Source organism: Fukomys damarensis, unplaced genomic scaffold (assembly GCF_012274545.1).
Source record: "Fukomys damarensis isolate Sample0158 unplaced genomic scaffold, DMR_v1.0_HiC HiC_scaffold_20, whole genome shotgun sequence".
Lineage (NCBI taxonomy): Eukaryota > Metazoa > Chordata > Mammalia > Rodentia > Bathyergidae > Fukomys > Fukomys damarensis.
The window spans coordinates 8,149,340-8,156,798 of record NW_022900932.1 but is presented as its reverse complement, the minus strand read 5'-3'; the positions used below and the strand labels follow the sequence as shown (position 1 = coordinate 8,156,798).

General features: G+C 40.1%; 1 long non-coding RNA gene across 1 annotated transcript in view; it reads left to right on the top strand.

Moving 5' to 3' along the window:
* Window positions 1–10: 10 nt before the first annotated feature.
* Window positions 11–7,459, top strand: part of LOC104857605 — a 31,184-nt gene continuing 23,735 nt past the window's right edge. Inside the window, exon 1 of the long non-coding RNA XR_778894.1 lies at window positions 11–119. This is a non-coding gene — a long non-coding RNA (uncharacterized LOC104857605). The remainder of the gene's footprint in view (window positions 120–7,459) is intronic.

The window sequence follows — 7,459 nt, the reverse complement described above, 5'->3', positions numbered from 1 at the left end:
GCGGGGCCGGGCCAGCCTGCGCCGGGGACGGAGCTGCAGGAGGCCGCAGGGCCAGGGCACCGCCGCCGTAGCCGAGGACCCGGGGTACAGGCCTGTGGTGCAGACGAGCAGGAGCCACGGTGAGTGCAAGGGGACCCAGGACGGGGGTGGAAACTGCAAAGTAGGGGCCAAGGCGAGGGTGCAGGAAGGGAATTCTTTGTTGGGAAGAGAAATGCGTGTTGAAACTGTGAGTCCTTTTGTCCCCAAAGTAGGAAATTGCAAACCTTTTTCTGTCTTCAAGGAATCTTGAATCTCGCTTCTGCCTTTCATTGCTTTTGATTCGACTTTCCGTCCACTTTGAATTGGCTTCTTTCATGAGTGAAGGCTGAAGTGTCAGTTCTGAGAACCTGTATTTCACTGGTGTGGGGGTAACGGAAAGTGAGCTGTGTTTATTTGCAGTACCTGTGAAGTGTGATAGTTGTGGTGGTGTAGCGGGTTCTGTGCCTGACAAGTGCTGGGCAGGGTAGGTACCCTGCTTTATGGCCAGCGTTTTCGTTTTCAATGCACAGCGCACTGTTGTTGGGATAAAGATGAGAATCTTTTTGTTTCCATTACTCAACCAGATTTCTGGTTAATTGTTTTCAGTGACTGCATAGTATTGAGAGATCATTTCATAGAAAGGCAGATAACCAGCCAGGGAAGTTTATTGGAAGAGAGATTTAAATCAGGGCGCTGAGGGCAACGAGTTGAGCTTTGTAGAGCACTTTTCATACTGTAGTAAGCAACTCGCCAGTTTAATGAAGTGAAATAAAGAAGGGGAGAATTGCAGCATTGTGGAGAATTTTAGAGTGGTGGATTTATCTTTTAAATAATTTCTGAATAATTTCTTTTATATCAGTATCTGTAGATAATATGGAACTGGAGTCTTGGACAGCTCCACAGTCTCCCTTGTTTTATGACTGCAAGAAGGTCATTTCAACATTAATTTTTCTAGAAGCTTTGAATTTGTAAGACACTTTTGGAAATTAAACGGAAGATAAGAAATTTGGGACAAAATTCAGCTTATTCTTAGTACTTTTAATTTTTTTTAATCCTGAAGCTCTTACATTTAGCTAAGAATATGGATGATATTTATATTTGGTGGTGCCGAAGGATAATGTATAATTTACTTAGGAAAGAATACCAACTGTTCTTGGAATCATATTTGGTGTTATTTCATTACTGTACATTCAGATACACAAGGATACTTTATCTCCCCCAAGTTGTGTAGGGGCTGTGGGAGTAGCTCAGTGGCAGAGCACTTGCCTAGGATACACAAGGCCCTCGGTTTGATTTCTAGTACCAAGTAACAAAAAACAAGACAAAAAGCCAAGAGTTGAAATAAAAATATTTAGAAATTTAAAAAACAAAACAAACCCCAAAAATACAAAATGAAGTTTTCTTACAAAAGTGTGTAACTTTTGGATTGCTACTGTTCTGTGGGTGTTTGTAAAAACACTGAAAATTAGATTACTGCCATTGCAAGAGTTAGCAAAGATTAGGCTTTGACTTTATGACTATCAGAAACTGTTTATTAGTTATATTTGAATGATTTTAGAGCCTTAAGTCTTTGTGGGTTTAGTTGTTAGCTGTTAGTGGCACAGTATTTAGTTCATGGTTTGTTTTCTGGATTCTTTTCTTGTTTTTTGAGACAAGGTTTAGTATGAAGGTTCAGGCTGGCCTTGAACTCACTATGTAGCCCAGGTTGGACTCAAACTCACAGTGATCCCTCTGCCTCAGTCTTGAGTGCTAGGATTATAGGTGTGCACTACCATGTCCAGCTTGTTTTCTGATTTCTTTTAAGCAGATGTTCAGGGTAAGTAGATTGATTTAGCAGTGTAGAGAAGATTTGTGAAAGCTACCTTTTTTTTTGGTCCTGGGGATTGAACCAAAGCAAAGCAGGCAATGGAACCACTGAGCTAAATCCCCAGCCCAAAGCTGCCATTTTTGATGCTAAGTTTTGAGAAGTTTCATCTGAAGATGTTAACTGTCAAGATGAAGAATAACTTTGGTATAAGGCCCCTATTTCAGGGAGGTGTATGTGCTTGTCCCTTTCCTTTGTAGATGTGCTGGCCTGGCATTAGTAGGTTCAGTCAACTCTGTATATGGTATTGGTATTTTATAACTAATTATTTTAAATTATATATGACTTATTTGTTACCAACAAAGAAAAAAATCATAAATTATAAAGTCAATCACAATGAAAACAAGTCCACCCAAGAAAATGTTCAGTGGGTCCTTAGTTTTGTTTTTGTGTTCTGCTATGCTACACTGAACCACTGATTATTACTGTAAATGGTTATTTCTTTTCTTTTTTTGGTTTTTTGTTTGTTTTGGTTTTGGTTTTTTGTATTTTTGTTTTTTGGTTTTTTGAGACAGGGTCTCACTATATAGTTGAGACTGACCTGGAACTCACTATGTAGTCCAGGCTGGTCTCAAACTCATGGCGATCCTCCTGCCTCCGCCTCCTGAGTGCTGGGATTACAGGCATGCAACACCATTCCTGGCTATTTCTAATTGATTTTTCTAACTGAAAACAGTTTTTAATCCAGATAATGCTGTTTATAAGGATGCCCATGAAAATATAAGCTGTATTTTCTTTTATTCATCAAGTAGAGTTTTACTTGACTTTATTTTGGTATTATATAATGTTATTTGCTAAGCCAAAAAAATAAAGTTTTGGTTTATATTTTCAGATTTGAATGAAAAGTTCATACATAGGTAATTAAATATTCTTCTGGTTAATCATAGTAGAGTTTTTGGATGGGAAGAGACCTTGAAAAGACCTCTAGTTTACCCCTTAAGTCATCCTGGGTAGATCCAGATCTATCTTATTTCCTTGTAAGTGTTTTTGGTGGTGGTGGGGGGTACCAGGGATAGAACTTGGGACCTTGCACTTGCAAGGCAGGTGGCAGAAGCACTGAGCTAAATCTCTGGCCCTTCTTTGTAAGTCTTAAGTGGCAATATGGCAAGCTTTGTGGATAATTTCTTCCAGTATTTAATTATTTTTCCCTGTCAGGATAGTCTATCTTTTGTCTAACCAGCACACACTTAATGCTGTTTGGTATTTGTTTTCTCTTCCCAGTTTCCCCGTTGTCAATTTTTGATTATAAAAGTCTGCTTACTTTTTACTTAGTATTTATAAAACTTTAGTTCTTCATAAACTTAGTGATAATAGCTAACCTATGTATACTTTAATGCCAGACTCTACTATAATCCCTTTACAAGTTATAACTCAGTTCTCCTCACAGCAGTCCTACAAGGTGGTACTGTTACTCTGTGGTGAGATAGAGGGTCCTTGAGATTAAATGACTTGTCCAAGGTGATACCTCAGGCATTTCTACAACTCCTCATTTGCTAGTTAATGATCTTTTAATGTAAACAGTATTTATTTGTATCAAGTATTAACCCAGAGATACATACAGTCTTTATTTTATTTTAGTTGGTACTGCGGGTGAAACTCAAGGACTTGTACCTGCTGAGCATGCGGTCTATCACACAGCTGCTCCCTCAACCCCTTAATCTTTATTTCAGTTCAGAAGTGGACTTCTGCCAAGTGATGGGGCTGGATGTCCAGCCTTGGCCTTTTGCTGACCCATTCCGTTCTCTGGTGTCCTCTCCACATGACTACTGAAGCTGTCCCCACTCCTCTCCAGGGTCAATAGTGCTGATTTAGTTTATCTCTTAATGGGTGTTGTTTGCCAGCCCTTAAATTATCACTGAAGTTCTGTTCTTAGCCTTTCTCCCTGAGTAAGCAGGGAGCCTGGACAAACACCTGAGGATCATGTATAACGTGCAAATGACAGCAAATTTCTTACATGCTTCTATTTTTCATCCCAGAATTTTATTTATAAAATAAAACAACCTCAAAGCAATTTAAGAATGCCTTACTGCACTGCATATTGCCTGTCTACTCTTGAAGCCCTGTTCGTGTTTTCTCTACTGGGATTGCAGTTGAAAGGTTATGCCATTTGAAGGAAAATGGAGCTTAGATTAGCAGATGTCTGTAAGTGAAGTTTGTTCACTTATAGTTTCTGGGTTTTTTTTTTAACATTTTTTTCTTTCTGCATGCCTAAGTAATTTACTTTACTGTACATTTAGTCATGCTTTAATTTGGTTAAATATATCAGTCAACTCATTTAAAAAAAATTTAATAAGTATTCAAATTAGCTAAGTGTGTGAATTGTTTGAAAAGCAAAACAACCCCAAAAGGGAGCTTCTGTTGTCAATATTCTGTGTTTTGATGACTTGATTTTATTAGTTTTTTAAACCTGAAGAGAATTTGCAAAAATGATACAAGGAACTGCTGTACTTTAAAAATTAGCACTAGGGCCGGGGGTTTAGCCCAGTGGTTCTGGTGACTGCCTCGCAAGCACAAGGACCTGAGTTTGACCCCTGGTACCAAAATAAGTAAATAAAATAAAAATAAAACTAGCACAAAAAAAAGAAAAAAATTAGCACATTTTCATTTTGCTCCATTTGCTTTATCATTTTCTTTTACTTGTACATATTTAAATATGTAAAATTGGAGAAAGTGCATATGAAGACCTCAGTTTTTAAAAAGAAAAGGAAAGCGTGTTTTTTTGTTTTTTGTTTTTTTAATTTTATTGAGTTTATTGGTACATTTTAGGGATACAGTACAGTTACATTCATTGTTGGGATCATGTGCCTTTACATGGCAAGTCTTGATTCTCAGGAAAGCGTGTTTTGAGTGCTGTGTATCAGGTTTAGTGTGTTTGATGTTAGACAGCTTAAAGCAAAGGAACGTCAAGAGTAGAGTGGATTTTTTTTGTTGTATGGGCTGCTCTCTTTGGTATATTCTGAGAAAAATTCTTTTCCCTGTGAATGATGGGTGGGTGGTCCCCTCTCATCAGTAAAAATTGTGTCGTCACTTACCTTCTCCTGGGGACCTCCCTGGCACCAGTGTCGCAGGTGATGATGTGTGGGTGACTGTGAGAAAGAGGAGATGCAGGCTCTTCTGACACCATGACCAGGACACATTCAGGTGGATTATGTGACTTGAAGATCTTTATGGGGCTTTAAGCAGCTGGGAAAGATCAAAGCGCAGATGTATTGCTTTAAGAATGTTGGTTAGGAGCAGGGGCTTTTAGCTCAGTGGTGCCCCTGCCTCCCTTATAAGAGTAAGGTCCCGAGTTTGATCCCTAGTATCAAAAAAAAAAAAAAAAGAATGTTGGTCAGGACTAATACAAAATACTAATACAAACAAAATTGTACCTTATGGTAAGAGGATCAATAGAAATATCTCAACATTTCATTACCTCTCCCCAAATAAACCTAAGTTTGAGTGTTGTCATAAAAGGAAATTAACTGATCCCTTTCCACCCCCAGTCATCTCCAATCTTCATTAAAATGGTTAGTGTAGGGTGGGCATTTAGCTCAGTGGTTGTGGCGCCTGCCTCGAAAGTGGCAAGGGCCCAAGTTCGGTCCCCAGGACAAAAAAAAAAAAGATTAGCTTAGCCATTTTATAGAGGCATAACCTGTAGAAGAGCCTGTCCAACAGAAGTGAAAAGAATATTAGTTGCATTCTGACAAATGTAAGATACAGCTCTCATGGGCTGCTGTTCATTTCTCCCCCTCTTTAAGCCATTATCAAAGCTAGGAAATACAGCTTTTTATTAAAGCTGATTGTAATAATGAAAAACACTTCCCTTTCATAAGGATGAGAAAATTACAAATTATTTGGAAAGCATTGTTTCTAGTCATGCCTTATTGTTTCAGAGACATGGGCAGTTTTTAAAGACTATAATACTGTTCCTTTCGCATTCACATGTTAATTGAAGTCTGGAAAGTAAGACACTCTTCGGAAATGTTCAGGGTTGTTTTTATTATATGTCAAGTTGTAAACAGCATTCTGTGACAGGTATTTTCTCTCTTTGTCTTCTCTGGAGCTAATTAGTAATTTACACTCTAGTAGCATTTTTCCCAGCCTCCCTGTGTGAAAATGCCTGCCATTCCGTGCCTTCCATGTAGCCAGGCTGGTGAATGATTAGGGCAGATGTTGGTGAGGACGTGAGAAGGATCAGGGATAAAATCCATTTTTTCGTGTCATGTTTTTAGAGGCTTTTGTATATATCTTTCCTGCTCCACACCACCCCTTCATGAAATTGGCATGTCAGGATCTTCTGTAACTTGGAGCTCCCAGCCTTGATTCAGTTTGGGCTTTTCTCTTCTGGCACGCAGCCCCCGCCCCCACACGGTGGGCTTTGGGAAGGATTAGCAGGGCAGTCTGGCAGTGTAGAGTCAGAGAGCCTCCACCCAGCCCATCAAGCAGATCGGGATCCAGAGCTTCCCGCATGGTCTCTAGAACCCACCAGGCCTTGTGTCTGCTGCTGGCAGGTGGGTGAGGGCAGAGGGCAGCCCTGTTACTGTGAGACACATCGCTCGGATCTCCCCAGAGGAAGGGCAGCCTTATCTTTGTGGCAGCCTTTTCAAAAGGCAGCCAACAGTGACCAGAAGATACTTCATAGCCTAGTTTGAGCATCTTGTCACGTGAGTATCTTGCTCTTTCCTCTTACTCTTTTTTTCAGTCTCTGACAGGGGAAAGAGGTGTAGGGCCTGTCTTGTGTTCACTTGGACAGGCCATGTGGTTGTATGACAGCAGCAAGTGTGTGACTTTGAAATCATTTTGGACCAGTTTGTTTTGTATATAACTTTTAGTTGAAAATTAAAGAAAGGGCATATAGAGGTAAATGATTCTTGTGTTTTGAGCACAAAGCTTTCCAGAATGCCAGGTGATTTGTGGTACTTATTTGTAGCTATGGACACTAATTTATCAAGTTAATAAGGTCAAGGTCCCTGTCAGAGATAATTAGATTCTCCTTGACAAAAATTGTTACCTCGAGGTGGTCACAAAGAAAATCAGTCAGGAAAATGTGTGAATAGCTCAGTGTAGGCGTCATTGCCAGTGGCACTGTAGTCTAGGCCTTGAGCCGTTGGCAGCCAGGCAGCCCTCAGGAGTAGAGGTCATCTCATTCCTGTGTGCGTTCCTAGAGGGTGCGGAGTGTCCAAGTGTTCTGTTTTTATAAACCGCAGTGCCTAGAACATCCCTCTGGGGAGGGATTCTGGAAGGTCACTGCTAATGTTTTCCTTTCTTCCTTTCCTTTTGCTATGTTCTGATAGAAGCAGCCATCTGTGTCTTTTTTTTTTTCTTCTCTATTTCTTTTTACCTTTGTGGTAGTAGGGACTGAACCCTGGGTCTTTGGACTGAGCCACATCCCCATCACCTTTAATTTTGAGACAGAATTTTGCTAAAAAGCTCAGGCCAGCTGCGAATCTGCGACCCTCCTTCCTCAGCCTCCTGAGTAGCTGGTATTACAGATGTGTGTCACAGCACCTGTTTAGGTTTTTTGAGACAAGATCTCACTACGTAATCCATGCTGGCCTTGAATTCACTATGGTAGACCAGACTGGCTTCAGACTT